Source organism: Oxyura jamaicensis, chromosome 2, assembly GCF_011077185.1.
Source record: "Oxyura jamaicensis isolate SHBP4307 breed ruddy duck chromosome 2, BPBGC_Ojam_1.0, whole genome shotgun sequence".
Classification (NCBI taxonomy): Eukaryota; Metazoa; Chordata; class Aves; order Anseriformes; family Anatidae; genus Oxyura; species Oxyura jamaicensis.
Window position 1 is genome coordinate 91,359,232 of NC_048894.1, and position 22,864 is coordinate 91,382,095.

General features: G+C 37.6%; 1 protein-coding gene across 12 annotated transcripts in view; it reads left to right on the plus strand.

Annotated features, from left to right (window-relative positions):
• The window catches only part of LOC118161812 (poly(rC)-binding protein 3-like), a 522,442-nt gene that overhangs the window by 191,863 nt on the left and 307,715 nt on the right, over window positions 1–22,864 (plus strand). For 11 of the 12 annotated variants that reach the window (XM_035317460.1, XM_035317461.1, XM_035317459.1 and 8 more), the window contains one exon: window positions 14,459–14,515. The exons of the other annotated variant lie outside the window; for it this stretch is intronic. The gene's annotated coding sequence lies outside the window, so the exon portion shown is untranslated. The remainder of the gene's footprint in view (window positions 1–14,458; window positions 14,516–22,864) is intronic. 12 annotated transcript variants of the gene reach the window in all.

Genomic DNA, 22,864 nt, shown 5'->3' on the forward strand with positions numbered 1-22,864 from the left:
ATACATGCAAATGGAAGCTAGAGGATAAATAGGGCAGAGGAAGTGATGGAACTCACTTTAAACGAAGTTAACAACATTTTTATGGCACTGGAAGGATTGACAATAATCATTATTACTAATGAGCTCATAAATCAGATTAGGAAAAATGTGAATAAACTGAGCCCTCTGGGTATGAAGAATGCAGTTTTGTAAACTGGGGAGAAAAACCTTGGATTTAGGACCCTAAAGTCCTTTTTCACTTAAGGAGAGAAAATAATAATAATAAAGCCATATCTGTAAGATATTAGAGAATCTTTTAAAATCTTTGCATTGGTTTTGCCCTTGAAGCATAAGGTTGAAAGATCTTTATTATGCATTATTAATGTTTTACAGGAAACTGATCTTTCTTATTTGATATTGCAGGCTTTTCTTCAAGCAAAATCTGTACTGAAGTATCCTGATAGATGTTTTCTTTCCCCTTGCCTTTTCAGAAGCAGGTTTGGGAGCCAAATACAATGAAAAATAAGAATTCTTTAAGCCATCATTGGAAGCAGAAGAGGCCCCTTGGGTTAATTAGGCAGCTATGAACACCTCTGAAAATTGTGGCAGTCTTTCGGGAACTGTCCTTCATGGCCTCATGCAAGCCACAGCCTTCACAGAGTGGAGTGCTGTGGTCTCCTCCATACATCAGCACTTGTAGCAGTGCCCTGTGTATGGCAGCTTGGGGGTTACCTCCCAACATTTATTGGAAGGAGAAAGTTTCCCCCTTGAACCTGAGACTTTGGGGTACTCTTTAAACCAAGTAGACTTGCGTAATTACTGTCTAGTGTTTTCCTCTCCACTTGAAAATAATTTCTGTGGCTGCTATGTGGAAAACCCATTCATCAAAAGAGTTGTATTTTCAGATGTCTTCTGCTCTCCATAGTAAACACAAAATGTCTTTGTTTATAGCAGAATTTGCTGCCCTTGTTTTTCAGCTTTTGTTCTCTTCTGAGCAAGTCTCAGGTTAAGCAAAGATCAAAACGATAATGTTTGATGATGGGCTGCAGGAGGGCTAGTTAGCTTTGTTTATAGGGATGGGAGGGAGGCTTCTTACTCTTAACGGTTTCAGAATTGATCCAATAAATTCATTTAGATTACACTGTCACTTGTGTTTAAAAGACAACAAAAACTAGCATCTACTCAATAATTAAAACCCTTCTTTCATTCTGTGAATAACACCCTTGTGACTGTTAGGCTAGAATACAGGTTACAGAACCTTCATCTTCAGTTTAAGATGCAAGTCTTTATATTAACAGTGCCAGATTTTTTTTCTTGTACTTGGCATTAGTTTTGGAAACTAGCAAAAAAAAAATCTGATTATGTACAGTTTCTTTTTCCCAATTTCACATCTTGATGCCAGTTTTTACTTTAATATTTTATTTTTTTAAGCAGGGGATGTGTAAGAGTAACAGGAATATTCCATCAGGAAACATCCTGATATATATTAACATTTATAAGATGTATGAAAACCTGTTTGTTTTAGAGCCTTTGTGTTAATCTAAATGTGGTTGATCTATGTGTTTTAAAATAGAATTAATTAGGCTGTAATATGAAGTGTAGCAAAATAATATGTTTTTAGGGAATTTAAGTCAAACTATTAAAAAAAATCTGAACACATTTGTACTTAGTTTCTAAGCTTACTATAGCCATGCTAAATTATCCTGGATCACAATTTGCAGTGCAGTAGTTGACCTCAAGACACAGAAATACTTCTCCTGTCTTGTAGCAAGTTAATGGAGTCTTTGATATTATCAGACAATTGCATTTAATTTTTTCTTCATTCAATATTCATAGAGAAAACATCTATCAACATGTGTCAGATGCTAAGGAAGAAGCTTCCTTCCCCCTTCTTCCCACTTATATCCTGAAAATTATTGGACTTGGATCTGAAGCTGCAGTGTAGGTACAGCTGGAGTTTGGGAGCTAAAAAATGCTCTCCACCCCCAGGTATAGTGTTTTTTTTTATGTTCTCCCACCATTATGGCCAAGAATAAGTGCACAGCCCTGTTCTTGCTAATCTGTCAACAACAGGAAGGGGACTGTGCTTCCCTCAATGTGATGACACTTTAGTGCAGGATAGAAGGTAGTGCTGTAGTTAACAGGGAGCCAGCCTCATGCCAGTTCATCTCCCTTCTGACAGATCAGGTTCAGATATGTGTGGGTATGGATATATTGCTTCCATGGCCAGCTCTGGAGTAAAGGGATAGAGTCCCATTCTTGTAGTGTTAAGCTAGAGTACATAAAAACCCTCCTGGGACACAGGCTGGTTCTGTGCACAGCCACAACAGGTATCTCTGCACTGTAGTTGTTTTCAGAAGTCAGATAAAGAGAGTGTTTTCATAAGGAGAAACCTGACTGGACTGGCATTATTCCTCAAGAGCTACTTCAGTACATGGACACTATGCTTCCTCATTTTGGTGTTTCAAAATAATAATAATTAAAAAGTAAATTTAAAAAAATCCTGTTTTGTGTAAGAGAGACCTGCTAACAAGCCCAGCCAGAACGCATATGACTTCAGGCAAGGAAACACTGGTATGGTGGAACAGAACTGAAAACAGAATCAGTACTATCAACATGGAAAAAATAATAATAATATTAATATTAAAAAAAAATGTTTTTAGCAGACTGGTGAAGTATGAGAGTTTAGTAACTTCTGAAAAGTAACGGGCAGGTAAGACAAATGCCTCTTTTTTAGAGTAACTTACATTTTTAGAACTGGAAACTTCCCTGGTTGACAGCCCAGTGGAATATTGATACACCCAGAGGGGAAACTCTGCCTGTCTTAACTGTGACAAAATCTTTGAAAGGAGACACAGGAATAGCATCAGCGTTTTCAAAAAGGAGAACAACACTCCAGAGTCTTGAAAATGTTTCAGAGAAGCTTCCCAGTGGGGATGTATGAGGAATTTAAAGAGGTCACATGAAGTCCCAGGAGAGAACTGTCTTGTCCTTTCTCCTTTCTGGAAGGTGGGGAGCTACCCGTGGGAAGCTGTTTTCCCAGGAAGATGACAAATTGCTTTAGGAGGCAAGTAATTAACGTGAAGAGACAGAGCAGCATACAGTGCTGGGGCTGAGTCCCCAGAAGAAGGAAGCACTTGCTGCAAAGAGCTGAGGACCCTTTTGGGGACAGGCTCCACACGTGACTATTGGCTCTGCAGGCTGTTGTGCAGCTGACAGATAACCCAAGATCTGATTGCATGGGGTTCAAGTTTGAAATACTTCTGAAAATGTCCTAAGAGCAATCATATTGCCCTATGAAGTAATTGTCCTTGCTCAGGGCCCAAACAGAGGAAGCATGGCCAAAGAATGGCACTTAAGGCTGCTTCAGAGGCAGTAGAGAGACTTTATTCTGTAATAGCTAATGGAAGTAAGCTAGGTCAATGAGGAAAATGGAGATCCTGGAATGCTAACATTGGTAAGCTTGCATGTGAACCCTTTCTGGAAAGCCAGTTGATTCTAATGTGGCAGAAATGATCAGTACCACAGCCAAGAGGAATTCAGGCTTTTGAATCAGCCATTTGTTTCACAAGTGAAAGGAAAAATCCTTTATTTTGTGTATTTTCATGTTTAATCGCATCTATAGATGACATGCACAGTCAATGTGAACTTATATCTACAATATCATGGATGACTGCCTGTAATACTCTACAGCCTTAAATATTATGCTAATTATGTTTTCATAAACTTTTTTTTTTTTTTTTTTTTTTTTTAGGAAATTGTGGGGAGAAAGCAGGGACTTTAAAAAGGAAATATAGTCAGGGACTATACTTTAAAACAGTGACTTGAACACTGGAATTTTAAATTTTTGTTGCAGCCCTGGAGTGTTTGATCAAGAGATGTATCTTGTTGCTTACTTGAAATAATGTATTACCTACCAGCTGGCAGCAAGGACATGAACCTCAGTACAGAACAAAGTCTAATAGAGAGTGACTCCTTTCTTCTGTCTTGCTTCCTCTTTATTCATTTCCATTTCTTTTGAGAAATGCTTTAACATATTCTCTTAAAATGGATCTCATTGATTTTTTTAAATTTATTTTGTTTCATATTCTATTATGAATTCAAATACACGATGGCATCTACAAGATTTTGACAGAATCAAATTAGGGCATACCATACTTGATGGACCTGTAAATAAAGAGTTCTACTTTCACCACAGTTTCAATCAATGAACATCCATTAAATAACGGGGGAAGAAAAAAGAACTCAATTTTTTTCAGTCATTCACTGATGGTTTTTCTGAGAAATAGGGATGTTTGAAGTGTGTTTAAAATCCTTTTGTGTAAAAAATAAAAGCAACCTGTTGTGCAAAGTTTTGGTGCAAGACTGTTCAAGGAGAAGTGAAAAATTTACTTTTACATATACTGATGCACATTTTTTCATAGAGACTGATGAAGTTGTTCAAGTATGAATATTTTACCCTAATGCCTCAGCTTTGTGAAGGAAACTAATTTATGTGAAATTCATTAAAGAGGTGATCACTTTTTCAAGGTTTTTTTGAGCTGAAAGTCAAAGTAACCAGCAGCTGTTTTTAAATAACACTGTTGCTGAGTGTGCAATGACACATAAATGTGTGGAAACTGGCAGTTGTATTTTTTTTTCATATTTTATGAAAAATAGTAAATTATGCAAGGTCATTATGGCTCAGACTTCTTTTTTTTTTTTTTTTTTTATTTTTTTTTTTTTATAAACAAATTCAGGGCCTAAACTGCATACAATGAGGTGTACTGAACATGTATGTTTCCCTGGACATTTCCAAAATGGGTAAGAAAGTTTTTCTGGGGTAAATGGAAGAGTCAAGCAAAAAACTGCTGCATATAGTAGCAGTGCCTGTGGAAGTTAACAGTTAATCCACATGCATGTAGTAGGCTGAGATCTGTTTGACCTGCTTAGTATGTCCAGAACATATAGAGTGACAGGATTTCTGTTTCACAGTAAATTTTTGATATTTAATGTATATTCTTTTTCTTCTCCCTTCTTAGCAACTGCTTCTTTATACCTTTCAGTTGTGAGAAGTGACCTTTATCAATGACTGTGAAAAGAACACTCATTCTTTCCTCTTAAGTTTGTTATATTAATGTCTCTTTTTTTTTCTTCTACCTGCTGTATTCTTCTATTTGTGCAGAAACAGATGTACTGTTGTTTAATCATTCTCGCATAAAAATACTTTTTTTCCCTTTTCACCTCTCTGGAAAAGTGGTATCATTAACAGAAGTAGTCGCGGGTTTCAAAAAATAAAATCATTTGAAGCTGTGTCTCTATTCAGAGATTTTTTTTTTTTAATTTTTAATTTTATTTTTAATTACATGAATATTCTATGGCAGTAAAGCAATGCAATCTCAGTAATTCCTAGAGAAGGGGACCAAATACAGCATTAAGGAAAACAGCTCTTCAAATGCCAGGACAGAAACCAAAACACCATGATAGTTCTGATTACAGAAGTGTGAGGAAGAATAAAGCACAGATATAGTGAAAAGCTTTTCAAAGACAATGCAGTACATGTGTCATGTAAAAAAAAAAACTGATGCAAAATTTGAGATACAAACTTTTTTATCTTTTTTCCTGCAGTTAGCAACAGATTATTGTGTGTTCTATTTTGCCTCCCCTGTCAGTTTTAAATTTGCATATACCCTGTGCTAGCCAACTACTAGCTAGTTAATAATTGGTTCCTCTCTACATTGTTAGTACCTAATTTTGTTCTTGGAAACAAACCAGATGAGAACTGTTCAGGTATCCATTCATTTAAAAGGCTGAAACAGTTGGGCATCATCATCAAGAGCAGCTGTGGAGCTGCTCCCAGGCAACATGTACTCAGGATACCTGAACTCATACATTTCTTTCTACTGTGGATCTTGCAGTGCTCCCCTACCCCTTCCAGAGCACCAACATGAAAAGAGAATGAGGAGAAAAAGCTGGCATTCATTTGAAAAAGTCCAAAATTCCTTGATTTTGCTCAAGAAATCTTGTAAACATGACAGAGAAAATCCCGGAGAGTTGGAAGCAAGAAGGTAAATATAAGGGCTCTGAATTTTAGAAATCTCTGATTTAACAGCTTCAACAATTTGAGGTCTATATACAAGGCTTCTCTTAGAAGAGGCAGAACACCCAGGGAAGACACCCAAGGAAGACACTGTGAGAAACCCTGCTAGCTATTTTAGCTAGGAAAGCATAGCAGCTGGAAACTGGGTCAGTGACCCTGAGTAGGTCTGGGGATGAAGAAGTTCTCTGCGCTGGGAATTAAAACAGTGCTGTGGCCTATGCTGACAGCACGATGTTTTCCCTCTGGCCCCACAGCCAGCCCTGGGCTTTTTGGAAGCCATCAGTAGGAGATGTGGATTTGGGGCACTCTGCAAGCTGGCTCTGCCCTGTACCTCTTGCTCCCTGCCCTTGGGTGTTGATTGGTTTCATTTAATTGGCTTGCATCTTGTTTAGCAAGCTTGCGTGGCTGTAGGAAATTATTTGTAAATCTAAATGCAGGTTAATATTGGTGTGCATATCATTTCTGTGGTTTGATCTTTTTGGTGTGTTTTTCTTGCTGTGATAACCTGTTTTTTATAAACTATAAGAGAGGTGGTGATCACACATTTCACTACCTGATACTCTTCACGAGTTCTATCATTATTATCATATGTAATATGTATGTTGAGTTTTTAAAATGAATTAAGCATCATCATTTTTAAAATGTTACTTATTAGAAGGATTTATCTTGCTCACTTGTATTCAACACCATACAAGAGTTTATATTAAGATCATAGCTTGAAGAATCTTTACAAGAAATGGCAAATAAGGGTAGGCTGATAAATAATAGTGAAACGTTTCCTCAAGATCAAAGAATATGATGCAACTATTACTTTAAAATAACTTCATAACTGTAATCACATTTTAATTTTTAATTTAGTATTCATTTCCAAAACAACATCTAAATCTAAGAGAAGTTCAGGTACGTTGTTTTTCTGTAGTCATTGACTCTAGTTAAGAGACTGCTTAGAAACTGATGTGCAGTATTGAAACTAATTGACTTGGAAAAGTGTTTGCTGTGATTTAATTGGAAACTGAAAAAATTAATCATAGCTTTTAAACAACTTCTTCCAATTTTGGAAGTTATCCAAGTTGTTAAAATAATAATAATGGTAGATTTCAGAAGATGACTATTTCAGTCATAAAGCACAGAGAGAGGTGTCTGACTGCAAACACCCCTCCAAGCTCAGGAGTTTCAAAGGTGTGTAAATGCTGACTAGGCAGGAGAAGAAACTGGAGCAGTTCAGAGGATGTGAAGCCCTACACATAAAGCCCACTCTTAAGGGCCCAACCTCTTGCCATCTAATGGCACTGAAAACCTTAAAAGCATCCTTGCTTCCAATCATCAAGGCAAAATTTAGTGTATTGATTTGGAGTAAGGCGAAGTTTAGGACTTTAAAAGGGCATTTGGAACAACTCTGAGCAGTGCCTTTAGAGGCAGCCAAGAGCACAGAAGATAGAGTGGCAAGTTAGCAGGTGGCTGTGTTCCACCCTCCACTGATGGAGAGACCGATGGGAGCCCTCTGCCCCATAATTCTGGTCCCACAGCTCCACTGGTTAATGGGCCAGGCACTGGGGCTGAGAGGGTTGTGGGCCAAATAGGAAAGGGAAAACTCCTGTCTAGATGGGAAGGGAAAATAGGGGGCAGGTGGAGGGCTTTACCTCACATTTGAAAACATGGATTTCATTACTCTAGAGCATATGCCCAGCAAGTAATATCAAAGCAATGAAATGCCATCACTGCTAAGTCAAAAGAGAGTTTTCTGGATGACTTTGGGGCTAGAATTTCTGTGGCAGGAATTATTCTAAGTATGTGCTGAGTGATGGTGTATTAGATTGCTTAACCAATTAAAAGTTGGATGAGTTTGCAAATGATGAAACAGAAGATATGCTGCTCCATTCCGATGGAGGTGGGGGAAGAAGGCAGGTTTGTGTAGGCGTTTAACAGTGTAATGATGTGTTTGCTAATAAAATCCTTGCTAATTTTAGCACCGTTATGGCAAATGCTGCAGTATCCATATAGCAGTTTTGGAAAGAATAATGTGAAGAACATTACCTGCCAATGCACTTTTTAAATTTATTTATTTATTTATTTGCTATTTTCTTTTATCTAGCAATACCTTTCTTTCCCCTTTCTGCTTTGTGGGTTGGCCACTTCCATTATTTTCACAGTTATGCTGAGGCTGGTAAGCTGGTTTGATATATTCAACAGTCAAAGCGCAATTCCGTGTGCGTTTTTGTGGGCTGAGTAAGCAAAATGAAAGGGACTGACTGTGAAAGCGGAAAGGTGATTTACATCAGTGTCATAGTGCTGTGCAGTAATAAAACACAGGGATTGTTGGACACACATTATATTGTACAATTATATAATTATAAACAATATAATTGGAGGCAGTTGAGCTTGAATGCAGCAGGCTGTTATTTAGCAATCATCTCTTTCAAGGCTCATTAAACGCAGATTTATACACAAAATAAAAGCTTTGCTCTATAAAGGCTAAATATGTAGTGGCATTTATTCACCAAAACGTAATACATAGATCTAAAGCTGCCAACATCTATAATGGATTTAGTCAGTGGTTGTAAATGAAGTTGTTCAGAGGGTATGACAATACCGACCCCTTTGCCTTTATTTAAGGCATTATTTCCATTACTTCCTTTGTATGTCTGTTTTGAAAGGCTGAAAGAGCCAGCATGCACATCTGTGATCATGGATTCTGAAATCTGACAAGCAGGGGAACTACAAATTATCAAAGTGTTTTGAAAGGTAAAGAAAGACTTAAAAATCATCAATATTTTGGATGTATGTCAACCCTTTATAATTTTATACTTCTGAGATTATATATAAGCTTATGGGGGAGAATAGGGGAAAAATGAAGTGTTTTGTTGCTGCTAACTCAACTCATTTAGTTTTTTGTTTGTTTTACACATGCAATTATCTTACCTGAAGAAAAATAAGCTGCTTGTATGTAAAAAGTTAGAGATCAATCTTTTTTTATTTTTTATTTTTTTTAATCTTTTCCTGCTTTCTTGTGAGTTAAGAGGAAAAGAAATACAGAAATAAGAGCCTCGTAGGGTGTGGAGATTTATGACACATGTAACAGTACGGTCTAATACAACGTTTAAAAGTTGCCAGACATTTGGAACTTAAATGTATGTTTAATTGAGTATATATAAATGTATATTTAGGTGCTTCAAAAGTTGGCTTTTGTTTTTAAGCATCCAGGGCTCCCACTGACTTGTAAACAGAGCTATGAAACATCAGGATAAGTAACCTGAAAACACTGGTGAAAGTGTACCCACAGGCTCCTCTGTGAGATCACAGTTCAGCACTGCCACGGACCTGACCAAATTTGTGTATTTGTTTTTGATCCACATATGACTCTTTAAATGTTCAATTTTAATGCTCTTCCTGATACATCATTAGCTCCAGTATCACTTTGTAATTCTTTGAAGTATGTTTAATTTCATTGCTTCTTTATGCAACTTGTGGGTGCCTGATAGATGTGAGGATCCTATGAGTTTCAGGAAGCCTCTGATTAAATGAATGGTCTGACAGGGCACAACTGCTGCCAGCCCTTTAAGAAGCTATTGCATTTTTAATTATTAGCTTTCACTTTGCTACATCAGAAATCTGTGTGCATAATCATTGCAGCTTATTTGAGTTTACCTATGATACTGAAAAATCCTAATTAATTATGGTAGTTAAAAGTTTTGAACTCATGTAAATAATTGTGGCATTGATACTTTCAGAAATTGTATCTTAGCTTTAGCCTTTCATAACTGAGACGCAAAGCCACTTTCCTTCCCCCACTTCTGCCTTGTTTACTTATTTATCCAAATGTGTTAACTTGTGAGTTTCTCAGAGCCATGCTAGTGTTTTAACAAGGTCCAGCTTCTTGTAACACCATTCTAAAACACTGCAGTCTTTTCAGAGTTTAGAGATAAAGCATTCCCAAATGCATACCATGAAGTCCAAATGTTGCTTGGTAAGACTACTTCTGTTTGTTTTTATTAAATATATATATATATATGTAAATATATATTCTCAGTAATGCAGGGACAGATCCTCTATTTTTATTCATTGGCTCCACTGTAAAATGGTCTTAAAACGTTATTGCAATGGTTTGGTCAAGGTGTTTTTCTGTCTTTCTTTCCTTTGTGCAAAGTAAATTCTTACACACCATACAAAACAACGCTTATTAAGCACGCATACAAAACCATGTGCTATTAAGTTAAGGGATCTGAGGTTTAAATCTTCAGTGGTGAACTATTGTTTTCTGATAAGTTTGTTGTTGTATTTTTGGTTTCATTTGTTTTTTGGTGGAGAGGAATTCAAAAAGGTAATCTGGTTTTGAAATTTTATTTCCTTGTGGATATATGTTTATATTTTGAAACAGGAAGTTCATTGATGTGTTCTGCAGAATGATGCTAAACAATCCAAACTAGCTAATCTCTTGAGCTTGGGCAGTAGGTTTGGTGTTTGTTTGTTCTTGTTCTGTTTTGGTTTTGTTTTTCAGAAGACCACGGATAATGAGACTTAGCTGAAAACGGGCTCGGAAAACCTTGTATTGTTCAAGTTTTTCCTGTAACTTCTGAGCAGAGAATTTCAGTCCCCAACCTTTCAAATTTTCAATTACATTAAATTCCATTGTAGAAGAAAATACCAAGTTATTTTCGTTAACATTGTCAGGTTTTATTATTATTTCCATCTAAATTCCTTTCCTTTTAAGTGAATTACCAATAGTCTCCTGCTCTGCTGGATAAAAGAAGTCATCCTTACCTAGTGCTTTACAGCACTTCATGGTTAGGAAATGAGCAAAGTGGGAGTTATCTAGCAGTTGATCACTACAGTAGAGTGTACCGGCTTATATGACATGCAAAAAAAAAGCAAAGTTAGACCCCAGATCAAGAGCTCATCTTTCCACATGTGTTGTGCTGTTGTTTTTTGTTGTTGTTGTTGTTGTTGTTTTTTTTTTTTTTCTGGGTGACTATCTCCGGATGCACCACTCTTATGAAACAGCAATGGCTCTATCACAGTGTTTAATCACCTTATGGGCTGGAATATAAGAGAGGCAGCCTCATGGGATTTCTTTTAAAACTCATGCTAGCAAAATCTCCCAAAGGAGCCCTTGAAATCCACTGGCTGGGGGATCCACCACAGGGATCCCACATTGGCTTTCATGACTCCCAGTGTGTGCCTGTCTGTTCCCTGAGATGGAGGGAGCAGGTTGTCCACCAGGTCGTTGGGGTTTGCTCTCCTTACCTTTTCACGAGTGTCTCATTTTAACGTTTTGCACAGGGGTTAACCAGCCTGTGTCCTCAGAGGCAGCATGATATTTGTTCTGTAGCTGATTCACCATACTTAAAACTGGAAATTAATGCTTTGCCTCAGACATCATAATTTGAAGTTGAGGATTTTTAGTTCAAGGCAGTAAAAAACTACAAATACATTGTAAGCATAAAACTACTTTAAGAGGAAAGTGGAATAGCACTGCATGCTGAATTGTCCGTATTACTGACCAAACTAATCTTTTTGGAAGTTTTAAGTCTTTTAAGAAATTGGATGCTGGTTTGTGCAGCTTGCACATTTTTTTCCGTTTGTATTCATATCAGCTTTCAGGAGGTGTTTCTCTTAAGGCCTAGTCCAAAGATAAAATGCTCCCTATTGTACACAGATGTACTGCAGACAAACAGAGCACCAAGCACATCTAACAGAATTCATTCAGGGGACTTTCCCCTCATTAGTATGGCATAATGGCATGCTGTGCACTGAAAGGTGGTGGTCTTTGGAAAGAAAGAAGGAAAAGAAGATTGAGTCATGAACTCCATCTTGATCTAAAAATGAAATGATATTTCAGCTCCTTATATGATGAAAGCATAAGTTTTGAAATTAAAAGACAAAAAAATACAGTGTATTAAACTTAGTGTTTGATTTTTATTTATTTATTTATTATCTAGATGGTCATATATGTCAATGACTGAATAGGGTATATTTCTGTTATGGTGAGATTGATTCATATAAATCTTCCTCTAATCAAAAATTTAAATAAACGTAAAGGCATTATAGATGAAAAATGTGGTGTGAGTAACACTCCTAAAGATATTATATGTCTTAAAGCATTACGAAAGATTTTTCCTTCAGCCTTTAGCAAATATGCGAAGCTGATGTGCCAGTGTGCTCATACTGCCACTCAACTTTTAAAATGTTTTGAGATCCTCACAGAAGGAGGCTGTGGAAGCCCATCTGAGGTGAGGCTGTTACTAAGGGGGAAACTGCTCAGAACTCCGCACTCCTGGGAGCACCTACTGATGTGCACACCGCTTGTGCACCTTCAGGGAAAAGCAGGGATAGATCCCCCTGAGAACAGCAGGGGAGCAAAGGAGCTGGTTTCATTTCCTGCTCCTCATAATTTAAAAAAAAAAAAAAAAAAAAAAAAAAAAAAAAAAAGACTCCTTCCAAGGACCCAAGGACCGAATGCAAACATCACTTCAAAGTTAGTCAAGAGATAAAGTGTTATATAGCTCACAACAGGGGGAAAACAGCTTTAGACTGTGCGTTTAAAAACAGAGGATGTATTTAAGCTGAGCTGCAGAGCATTGTCCAGCGAGTTATAAGCTCATCTATTTTAATGATTGAAATGTTCCCTAGGAAAATCATTTTAATATCAAGCAATTGGTGCAAATCAGCAGAAAGAAGTAACACTCTTCTCATACAAAGGTGTAAGTGTTCAGCAAGGCAATTTTCTTACAGGCAGTATTAGAAATTTGATGATCTTTAATTGATCCATTATAAATTTTCTCCTTCCCCAATAGCTTATTCAGTTCTGCATCTTCTTCCTCTTTCTGCCTTGCAAGTGTGCTGTGCCAGCATTATTTCTGAGGAAATTTCCTGATACATTATAAAACCATATTGTTGTTTTTTCCTTGCGGCATATAACACAATGTTAGTTTTTACTTTCTTGTTTACACTTGGCTATGAGTCAAGCCTGTTCCTCTGAAAACAAACAAACAAAGCCACAGAAATAACCCCCTCTCCCAACTCTTGCTTTTTCCCCCTCTATTCTAAAATATTTACAATTTTAATTTTTACCTAAAGAAAAAATAAAAATAAAAAAAGCATGCAGGATATCTTTTGCTATTCAGGCTCTGCTATAACTTCCTATCAAGTTAATCAAAGGTTTTCCACTCACTTGAGTGGAAATGGGATTGTGCTTTGGCTTACTGACCTCATTCTGATGTAGTGGAGTTCCCTACACCCATATAACCAAGGGAAAAATAGGAAGGCCAGTGTTAATATAGATTGAGTGAAAAATCAATGGCTGGTGTCATAGGTTAAACTTTCTTGACTTGTGTTTCTTTTCTCAGCTTACCCTGAAACCAGATCTTTTGCACTACCTTTAAGTGGAGTCGGTGAAACAATTTAAGTCAGTAAAGGTGGATTCATGTTTTGTGCCTCACTTCAGAGGCAATTAACATAGTACGTTACAACTCTGTACACCGAAAGATGTAGACTGTGTGTATTGAATCATTGCAAAAATTTCATGTTATATTGGTTTCATGCTAGTTGAAAATTAGCATGAGTTGAAACTTGACACACTTTCTTTTCAAGAACAATTTTAACATTGACAATATGTTTTACATACATTAATGAAGGTGGGAGACCTCTAATGTTTGCTTATTTCTAGAGAACACAGGCTGCTAGAGAGTCTCATTCGCCTTGTTTTATAGAAATTTCAGCAAAACTAATCTAAATCCTGGTTAGGCTGTATGAATATCAGAAATCTAAATATGTGATGGTTATGATTTTCAGAGGGATGATTTTCTACAAAAAAATAAAAAATAAAAATTAAAAAATGTATATAATTTCATTTCTCTCATCTCTCTGACAGTCCTTATTAATACTTTCCATACCCCCTCTTTTCCATTCCCTTCTTTTGAATTTTCACTGTGAGTGACACTTTCAGAAAGGAGCAAAAAAGAACTGAAGAAGTAAAGAAAGAGGGAAGAAACATTTGGGTTACTGGGCTTCGCAGGTTTGTTTAAAGGGTGCTGTTGGCACTGTAAGAATTTTTGTGTACAATTTTATTATTTTTTAAAAAAAATCAGTAAACTTCGGGGGGTTTGTAATTTTCTCTGAAACACTTCTTGGAACTAAATGCCGTCATCCTAATGACAAATAACAAATTTCAGTGAACAGTCTCTATGAAGATTAAAATAATTAGGCTGCTGATTGGGAAATGTAAGATATCTGTTAGTATTTGAATTGTAATGGAAAGCAAAAAGGAAGTGTTGGGATGCTAAGTTCTCTGTGGTGACAAAAGGCTTTTTCTTCTTCCCCACAAAAATCTATGGTTTGCTAGCCTGTTGTAGAGGAGGACAAGTTTTTATCATTGGTGAAACTGGATTGCTTCATATCCAACAGGTCAAGATTTCTTCGGATTGAGGTGGAATTTTGGCTCATGGAGATCTGATGTGATAGGTAAGTTGATTTTGGCATGTCTTACTGTATTAAGTGCAAAATAGATGTATTATCCTACTTATTTTGCATCTGTGCTGGTGGAAGAGGAATGAAAATCTGACTTCTTTTGCTCTCTCCCAAATGACACTTCAAAACCAGGGTTTATATTATTATTAATGAGCTTTTATTTCAGAAGCGATATGTGTCAGGAGACAAGTGAACACAAAACACAGCTTCAATATGCTTGATCGCTGAGTAAGTTGGTAAGCTATTTTAGTGTGAAAAAGGATCTTGGGTCTTATCTGGAGACAGCTCAGAAAATCCATTATAACTGGTACATAGAGCACATGCTCATAGAAAGATAACTGTTTGGATGTAGTAATAGTGATGCTAAATTATTTAGTGGCACTTTTTCTCTTCTCCGTTCTCTTCATCTATTTAATCATATAAGCAGTGTTGTAAGGAAGGTATCCAAGCATGTAGCTACTTCGTAAATGACAGACTAAAGTAAGGGTAGAGTTTTTTATTGTGCTGTTCATTGAACTTTATTGTCCATGGCAGTTGTTTAATACCTGGGGCATAAAGCTACAGGCCAGTTTGGTCTTACAATCATGAATCGGTGCCATGACCAAGCAGAGGTCTCATTTAGGCTGGAGTATGTGAGGCTGCTCCAGCTCCAGAGAGAGTAGAGAAAAATTTGAAAGGATGTGACCTAATCTTGAGTGAGGAAATGATTAGTGGATAGATTGTGGCAGTCAGAAGCAGTTCTGCACTTCTTGTCTCACTCAGGCAGATGCATATAGACAAGTGTATTTAATTGGATGGAGCTGATCTGACAAACAAAGTTGAACTAAAGCTTGCAGTAGAAATTTCTGGGAAATCTGCAAAAATATGGAAATGACAAATAGCTGTTAGTTTGTCACCTCTGATACTTACTATCATTCTCTGATAGTTTGGGATACTGCCTAATGATATAATCTTTCAAGTTGCAAATGAACTTTTTTGAAGTAATCTGGAAAAAATACATATTGGTAGGATTTTGTTAATTCTATTTACAATACTAATTGTTGTCTGCTTTTTTTTATTCTTAGGATTTAAAAATGAACGTAGAGGAAAGTGTGTCAGTTCTTTCTCTACTAGTATGAATATGATGATAAATTTCTAGAACTTGTTGATACTTTAAAGCATTTGCTTTATTAAACTGTGTAGGAGGGAGTTAGCTCCATTCAGACTATTTTACTTCAATTGCTTCTCTGCAAGACACTAAATATATTGTAGTTGTTTTTTTGCTTTGTTTTGTTTTAAGCTGCATCTTTCAGACAATTTGGTACAGACCATCAAAAGCAAACTGCCAGCACTGGCCCAACATTGGGATGATGAACAAATGTCAGTAAACTTAACAGTAGGGAATGTAAAATATATAATAGCAAACTTTGCACCAGAACAGCTGGCCATCCATTCCATACAGCAGATAGCCTGAGTAGTTTCTAAAATGTCTGTATAATTTGATTTCTAGTTCCGACATTCATCCTTTCCGAGCCAAAATAAACCTTTTGCTATATAAAATATAGCTCTGTATGTGTGTAATACACCTTCCAATAAATTATAGAATGAGGCACTTAACGTGGTCTGACCACGAATTCCTCGACTGAGAGATGCGCTCCTATTGCAGGAGTGGATGAGAGAAATGTGAGTTGTGTGTGTGTTGTGTAAGAGTGATTGGTAATGCTGGGTCAAACGGATATGTTTTTCCATTGCAGTATTTTTTTATTATTATTATGGATTACGTAAATAAGTCTTACTTTCTTATGGGAAGCAGAGGAAGGAAAATAGTCCTGCAGAAATATGTGGATCTTTCCTTTGTTGCAGAAATGGGAGGATTTGTTTCAATAGATGACACTCCTAGATCTCATCTTATCAGAAGAGGTTTTCCTCTTTGTGTCTGTGTAGGTATCTCCTTGTGTCATAACAGATGTAGGCATTTTATAAATAAATCCTGCCATAAAAGAGGTAAATTTACATGGTCAGTTTTTCACTCACTGTGTCATAAGAAAGTATGCAATATTGTAGAATACAGACTCACAGAGTGGCTGAGGTTGGCAGGGACCTCTGGAGGTCATGTGGTCCAACCTCTTCCTCCAGCAGGGATACCCAGAGCAGGCTGTCCAAGACCATGTCCAGGCAGCTTCTGAAAATCTCCAGGGATGGAGACTCCACAACATCTCAGGGCAGCCTTCTTTTATACAAAGCCTGATTTGGCCCATCAGGTCTGATCCTGAGGAAATGGCACACAAATTGTGCAGCAGGCTGAAACTCAAAGTATAACAGAATAGCAGTCTATGATGCATGCAATACTGTCAGATCATGGAACATAAAAATTTTTTCAAGTACCATTATTAATGTCCTAAAAAAAAATCAGGAAAATAGATGTCAGTCAGTGGAACTGATGTATAGAGAGCTCATTACGTGGGGAGAGGGATGGAGAGACTTCCATTGCTGCAACAAGAGCACTTTGTCAAAAACAGAAGGCAGGCATGGGCAGCTGGTTCAGGGAAGGAAATTCTTGGAAGCTGAAAATACAGAGCTAAGAGTGAGAGGACGAATCCTAAAGTGAGAGCCCAGTGGCAGAGGTTATGGAGAAGGAACTATAGTGAGAAGCTGCTGGGGATGGGAAGGTGAAGAAATGTTATTTAAAATGTCCTTTGTTATCCCTGGCTCAGTTCATTGGGTTTCTCTTGTTCCTACTGTTTCATCACCTGTTGTGATGGTAGCTCCCCTCCTTGATTCATCCTGCCTTAATTACCATTTATGTAGCTTGCTGAGCAAAAAGTTATGAAATCATAGATGTAGAGGCCAGGTTCAGTCAGGTTCTCCAAGGATGGCAAAAGGGAATCTAATTTGCCAGAGGAAATTGTAAAAAATTGTTTTCTGTTAAGAAATAATGCCAATAGCTGGTATGTTTAAAAAATGGAGGAACATCTTCCATACAGAGTTCAAGCATGGGAGAGGTGCTGAATAAGGTAAATTGTACATTTAACACGCACTATATATAAAAGAAGTTAGAGCCAATCCAAGTTTTAAAATTAGTCATCACAAGATGATCTTCATCTACTTTACAGGTTTTCATTAAAAAAGAGGTTGGCATAGAGCATATCCTGCTGAATCCTGACAGGATTCTTTATTATTATTTTTAACACAATGTCTTTAACATGCTTAGCATGTGCTAACCAGTATAATTGAACATGTGAAAAGATTTAGAAATAGACAGGTTTTATTTGTAATGGCACTCTTCTAGTTATTTTTTTTTCCTACATTGTTCTGTTTTTAAATTGATTATTAGAACGATTTATTACACTAATAACTCTATTTACAGTTCAGCACATTGAGTACTGTTCCTCACAGAGATGAACTGGGAATTGAGGAAAAATCCAATAAAATTTCAGTGGAGACAGAGCTCCTGAAAATGAGCCTATTTCAGTTCTGCCAGTGTTGTTTCTGGTAGGGGGACGCTGTAATATGCAGAGGCTCAGAAAGATGTCAGTAAAATTAACAACCTGATATTATATGCACAGCAAATACTAGAGGCTGTTGTATTAATTTAGTTTTTTTAATTATTATTATTTTGATTTTTAGTTAACACTATTCTGCCTGATGCCTCATTATTTTCTTCTTTGGTTTCATAGAAGCCTAGCAGCTTATGTTAATGGCTTTCTTTATCCTATCTGATAAGGTCATGGCTTGATGATGCTAACTTAGAGAACGTTTCCATAAGTTGATATTTCTTTTCCTTTAATATGGACACACTGAATAATTGGAGAGTATGTACTTTCATCAAATATTTACTGGTAATCTAATGCAGTCCTTTGAGACTTATGTGCAAAATTTTCAGTCTGTTAGATTGGATATCTAATCAGAGTTCATGACAACTATAGCTAGTTATGATTTAAAACCCAACAACAGCAACAAGCACCACCAGTGAAGGCTTGGCCTGTATAAAAGAAGCAAATGCCCTTCTTCAAAAACCTTCCAAAGCTAGAACTCGCACTAAGATAGAACTCGCACTCCTGCAAATATTGAGGTATATAGATGATAAAATCCGTATTGTATTAGATACTGTATGTCTTGCTCTAAAAAACATGTGAGTAGGGTGAGGGAGGGGAGCAGAGAGGATGTGATTGCTGGTGGATTACCCAGGTGGCTTTAGAGCTCTTTGGGCAACTGTGTGAGGAAGTGTTTAGTCTGTGTGATAAATATTGACCAGCTCCTGGACATGACTGATGAATCCTCATCCCAGGAACAAGCTATGAAGCATTGGCCACATTGTAGTAGGATGAAACTCACTGGTGGAGTTTGGCTTCGGTTAGGAGACATAGTGTCCTAACTGCAGCTGTCTGTTTGTTGAGTGGATGTTAAAAACAGTATTTCTGCAGTAAGGCTTCACTCCTAGATGGAACACGGGTGATCTCGCATTGGAAAAGAGGGAGATATGAAAACAGAAAATGAGAGGAAAGAGAAATGATGCTTGTGTGACCTGGTTTGTGCATGAACCTTTGCTTTTGCCTGATTTCTTAGCAGTATCTCATCAGTGGAGCAATCTGTGGGGCTAGCTGGTCATCATCCAGGAGGGAATCCTTGTTATTCTTCCTATTTTGTGGCATCAGATGTGTAATTTGGAGCAAGCCCAAGGTTTAATCTTAAACTAGCAGTCTGTAGTTTTAAGGTGAGCACACCTACTGCACTTCACTGTCTCATGTTGGCTAACAGGGCATATTTGGTTGAGCCTTTGATCTGATGTGCTTTATCCCATGTCTCTATGCTTGGATCTACACGTACAGCAATGTTTGCCTTGTGCTGAATTACCAAGATATCTCCGAAATTTTGCTGTTTGTTCTGGCCGTTCCCTTGCAATGAGTGAATAAATCTGAAAAGAGGGATATAGGTTTTTTTTTGCTTTAGAGGAAATAAATAATAGGATATCTTGTAAATGACCCTGTATTTTCTAATAAATTCATCACAGTATGAGAAAAGCCCTCCCAAAGTGCTGCAATAATATACTTCACCTTTTCTCAGTCCCCATCCTGCCACCTGTGGTTATTCTGAAGATCCTCTGAATTTTGCTGTTGAGTTACTCACTCACTGATACCATGGATGCAGAGATCACTAAAGCACATTCTTGAGACTTTAAAGGGACATAAGCATATGCTGAAACACTTTTTCCTGAACAATGTCATAACTGTGAATAAAAGTTGCAACATGTCCTTAACTGTTATTCTAAAACTTATTTTTGTGTTGGATATTGTTTGAGAACTAAAAACACATTTGAGGCTTTAGCCTTCATTTACCCATACATGTCACATGCATGCTGCTAAGTATGAGTTCACAAGTGTTACTGCTAACACCTTCGTGGAAATGGAACTTAACAAGTTTCAAGCCACTGCCAGCACTAAGTCATCATCCTTTTCCTGATCTTGCAGTAGTTTTTGATAATAAAAATTGTCATGTGCTGTAAGGTTGTGATGTAACTTGGGAAATCTGCATATGCAAACAGATGTATTGCTTGTTTTCTGTAACTGCATTAAAAATTTCCTTTCTGTAGCTGGACAAGGAGAGAGCAACCGTGCGAGCATGTCTGTTTTGAAAAAGTGTAGTCTTGCAGCATGGCAGCGCTGGCATGTGACAGAAGGGTCTTTCCCTGGGTGGTGGCTTTGTGGATAAGGCTTTCCTTGACCCACCACTTTTCTTTGCTGTCAGCATTCTCCTGCTGACCTCAGCAATGGTTGGGACAGTCAGATGCTCAAGTCCTTCTGAACTTGTGGCACTTATATTGTGAGACAGCTTAGATCAAGTTCATTTTGCTAAGCTGCTCACCCATAATGGGCCTGTCACAGCAGCTTGACAGTGTATTTGTATCCATTTTGGACAGCCTTTGCTGCTCAGTGCTCTCAACGTGAAAGGTCCCTGAAGACCACTTGAATTTAATGTTGTCAAGCAGGAACCCCTCCCCTCTCCCTCAGAATACATCTATCCTCCTGGTGGCTTTAATAGGCAGCTGTCTCTTCCAGCTGTGTGTTACCTTTGAATTGGTATCAAGCAGCTGAGACCATCTCTTAATTTAACCCCAATTTTCCCTTGTTCAGCTGGCATAAAGATGGCACAGCCAAATAATAGAGTGTATTTTATGTCAGAAACCCATATATAATTTTTGTTTGTTTGAATTAAAAATCTGTTGGGATTTACGTTTTCATAGGATTATAGAATCATTCAGGTTGGAAAAGATCTCTAAGACCTTGTAGTCCAACTTTTAACCTATCACTGACAGGTCCACCACTAAGCCATGCTACTAAAAAGCAAGATGTTTATTTGTTTTATTGGTAGTTTACAGACAGTTGTTGGTTTGTTTCTATTGTAAAGACATGGTGGGGAGTGGAGGGAAGGAGAATAGTGGTGTCTCAGAGTGAAAATCCAGCCTACCAGCTTTTTCTGGGAAAACTACATCAGCTTTCAGGGACTAGATTTAATCAGAAGGTAAGAATGACTGCTTTTTCTTGCCCAACTATTAGTGGTGAAATGATGTAAGCATATTTAATTCCACATCCAGATTCAAAACTGTGTGAGTCTTTTATTTTGGCACAGACTTAGATGTATCTAAAATATAATTTCAGTGCTGGTGGAGCAGGAGGATGTTCTGTCCTCTCCCTTTCTCATCCTGCAGCAAGATCAAATCACTGACTAAACCTGCAGGGAGACATCCATTTCTAAATATAGTAAGCTGAGCCTACAAGCTTTACCAAGGTCTGGGCAGACAAGCGAAAATGAATCCACTGACTCTTTTCTCTACTAATTCATCTCCCAGGTCTCTCCTTTGGGGATTTCTTCTCCTTCCTTCCTTCTCTTCCTCCTTACTCATCCACCACCCTTCCCTTCAGTGCTGCTCTTCCTTTAATACTGGTTACCTAATGCTGTATCTCCATCAGGACATATCCTGCATCATGTAGACCATACATGTGCTAGAGCTGTGCAGACCCTTAGGCTTTCAGGTCACCTTAGGAATTTGTTTCCAAGCTGGAGTTCAAAAGCTGCTTCCCCAGAGAGTGCCAGTGCCAACAGCATCATCTGTGTCCAGGTCAGTGCTGCTGCATGTGTGAAGGTCAGGGTTAATGGGAAGTTCTTGTGTTTTCCTCACTCACCCTACGCAGCCCCGCCTCTGATGAAGCATAGCGCCTGAATTGCTCTTTTTGTGTTTCTTTTTTTGTTGTTGTTGTTTGTTTGTTTGTTTGTTTTGAGACAGATAGAAATAATAATACTGGCCAAAGAGTAATATTACAATGGGTGTTTCTTTTGAAAGTAGACAAAAGTTTGATGAATTCTGCCATCAAAATCTTGCAGTTGAAAGTCAACTATGAAGAAAGAGCAAAGCTGGCTTCATCCTCAGCGAGGTGCATTTAGCAAACTTGTGCCCTGGAGGCTTTCTCTCTCATTCATGAAACCTGTTGCAAAAAATAAAAGAAAATGTGGCTTGTGACTGTACCTTGTGTTTCCATGTGGCATATTTATACTATTTTCCCCCAAAAGGTTCTTACCTGTGGCTTTCTAATTTGCACAATATCAGTATAATTACTGTTGTTCTTCCATTACCTCTGCCACAAACTTACATATAAGAGAGCAAGAGCATCTGACAAACCCACTGCTCATCTGATACCCTCACAGTGCTTTCAATGTGCTTGTTATTTGTGAAAGCTGAAATGAAGTACCTTGGGTTACACAGACAACATCATCTGGTTTCAGATAGTGTATCCACCCCAGATATAGTCTTGGAGAAAAATTAAAACTGCCTTTAGAAAAGACATAGCCTGGATATAATAGTTAAGTAGGTGTTAAGTAATAGCCATTATTCATATGCCAGGTTTTTGTATACCTTTTTTTAATTCTTTTATTACTTCTTGAAGAGAAAGACTTGTCCAAACTCCATCTGCAGCCAGGGGATGGAGGGTCAGGATTGAGTGCTGGGAGACAAACATTTTGAAAGAGATCCACTGTCAGCAGAACAGAAGTTTCCTCTAAAGCAGATCAGCTTTAAGTTTTCCTCACTTCTTGTTAGACAGTCTCATTTACATAATTTGGGTTAATGCTGAATTAGCTCTGAAGGAGCAAAAATCTTCTGTGTGCGCAAGGTATGGACAGAAACAGCAGTACTTCTGTATCAGCTTCATTTAAAAACCATTATTAGTTATGCCTAAAAGACAAAATTAGCAACCCTGTGGTTAAGCTGTAGTGTGTCAGAGACTGCAGTTCTCAGCTCATTCAGACTAAAGATCACTAAGAGGTCCCAGCCTTGCAGGAGAGCATGTATGTAAAAAGTCTGATTTTTAA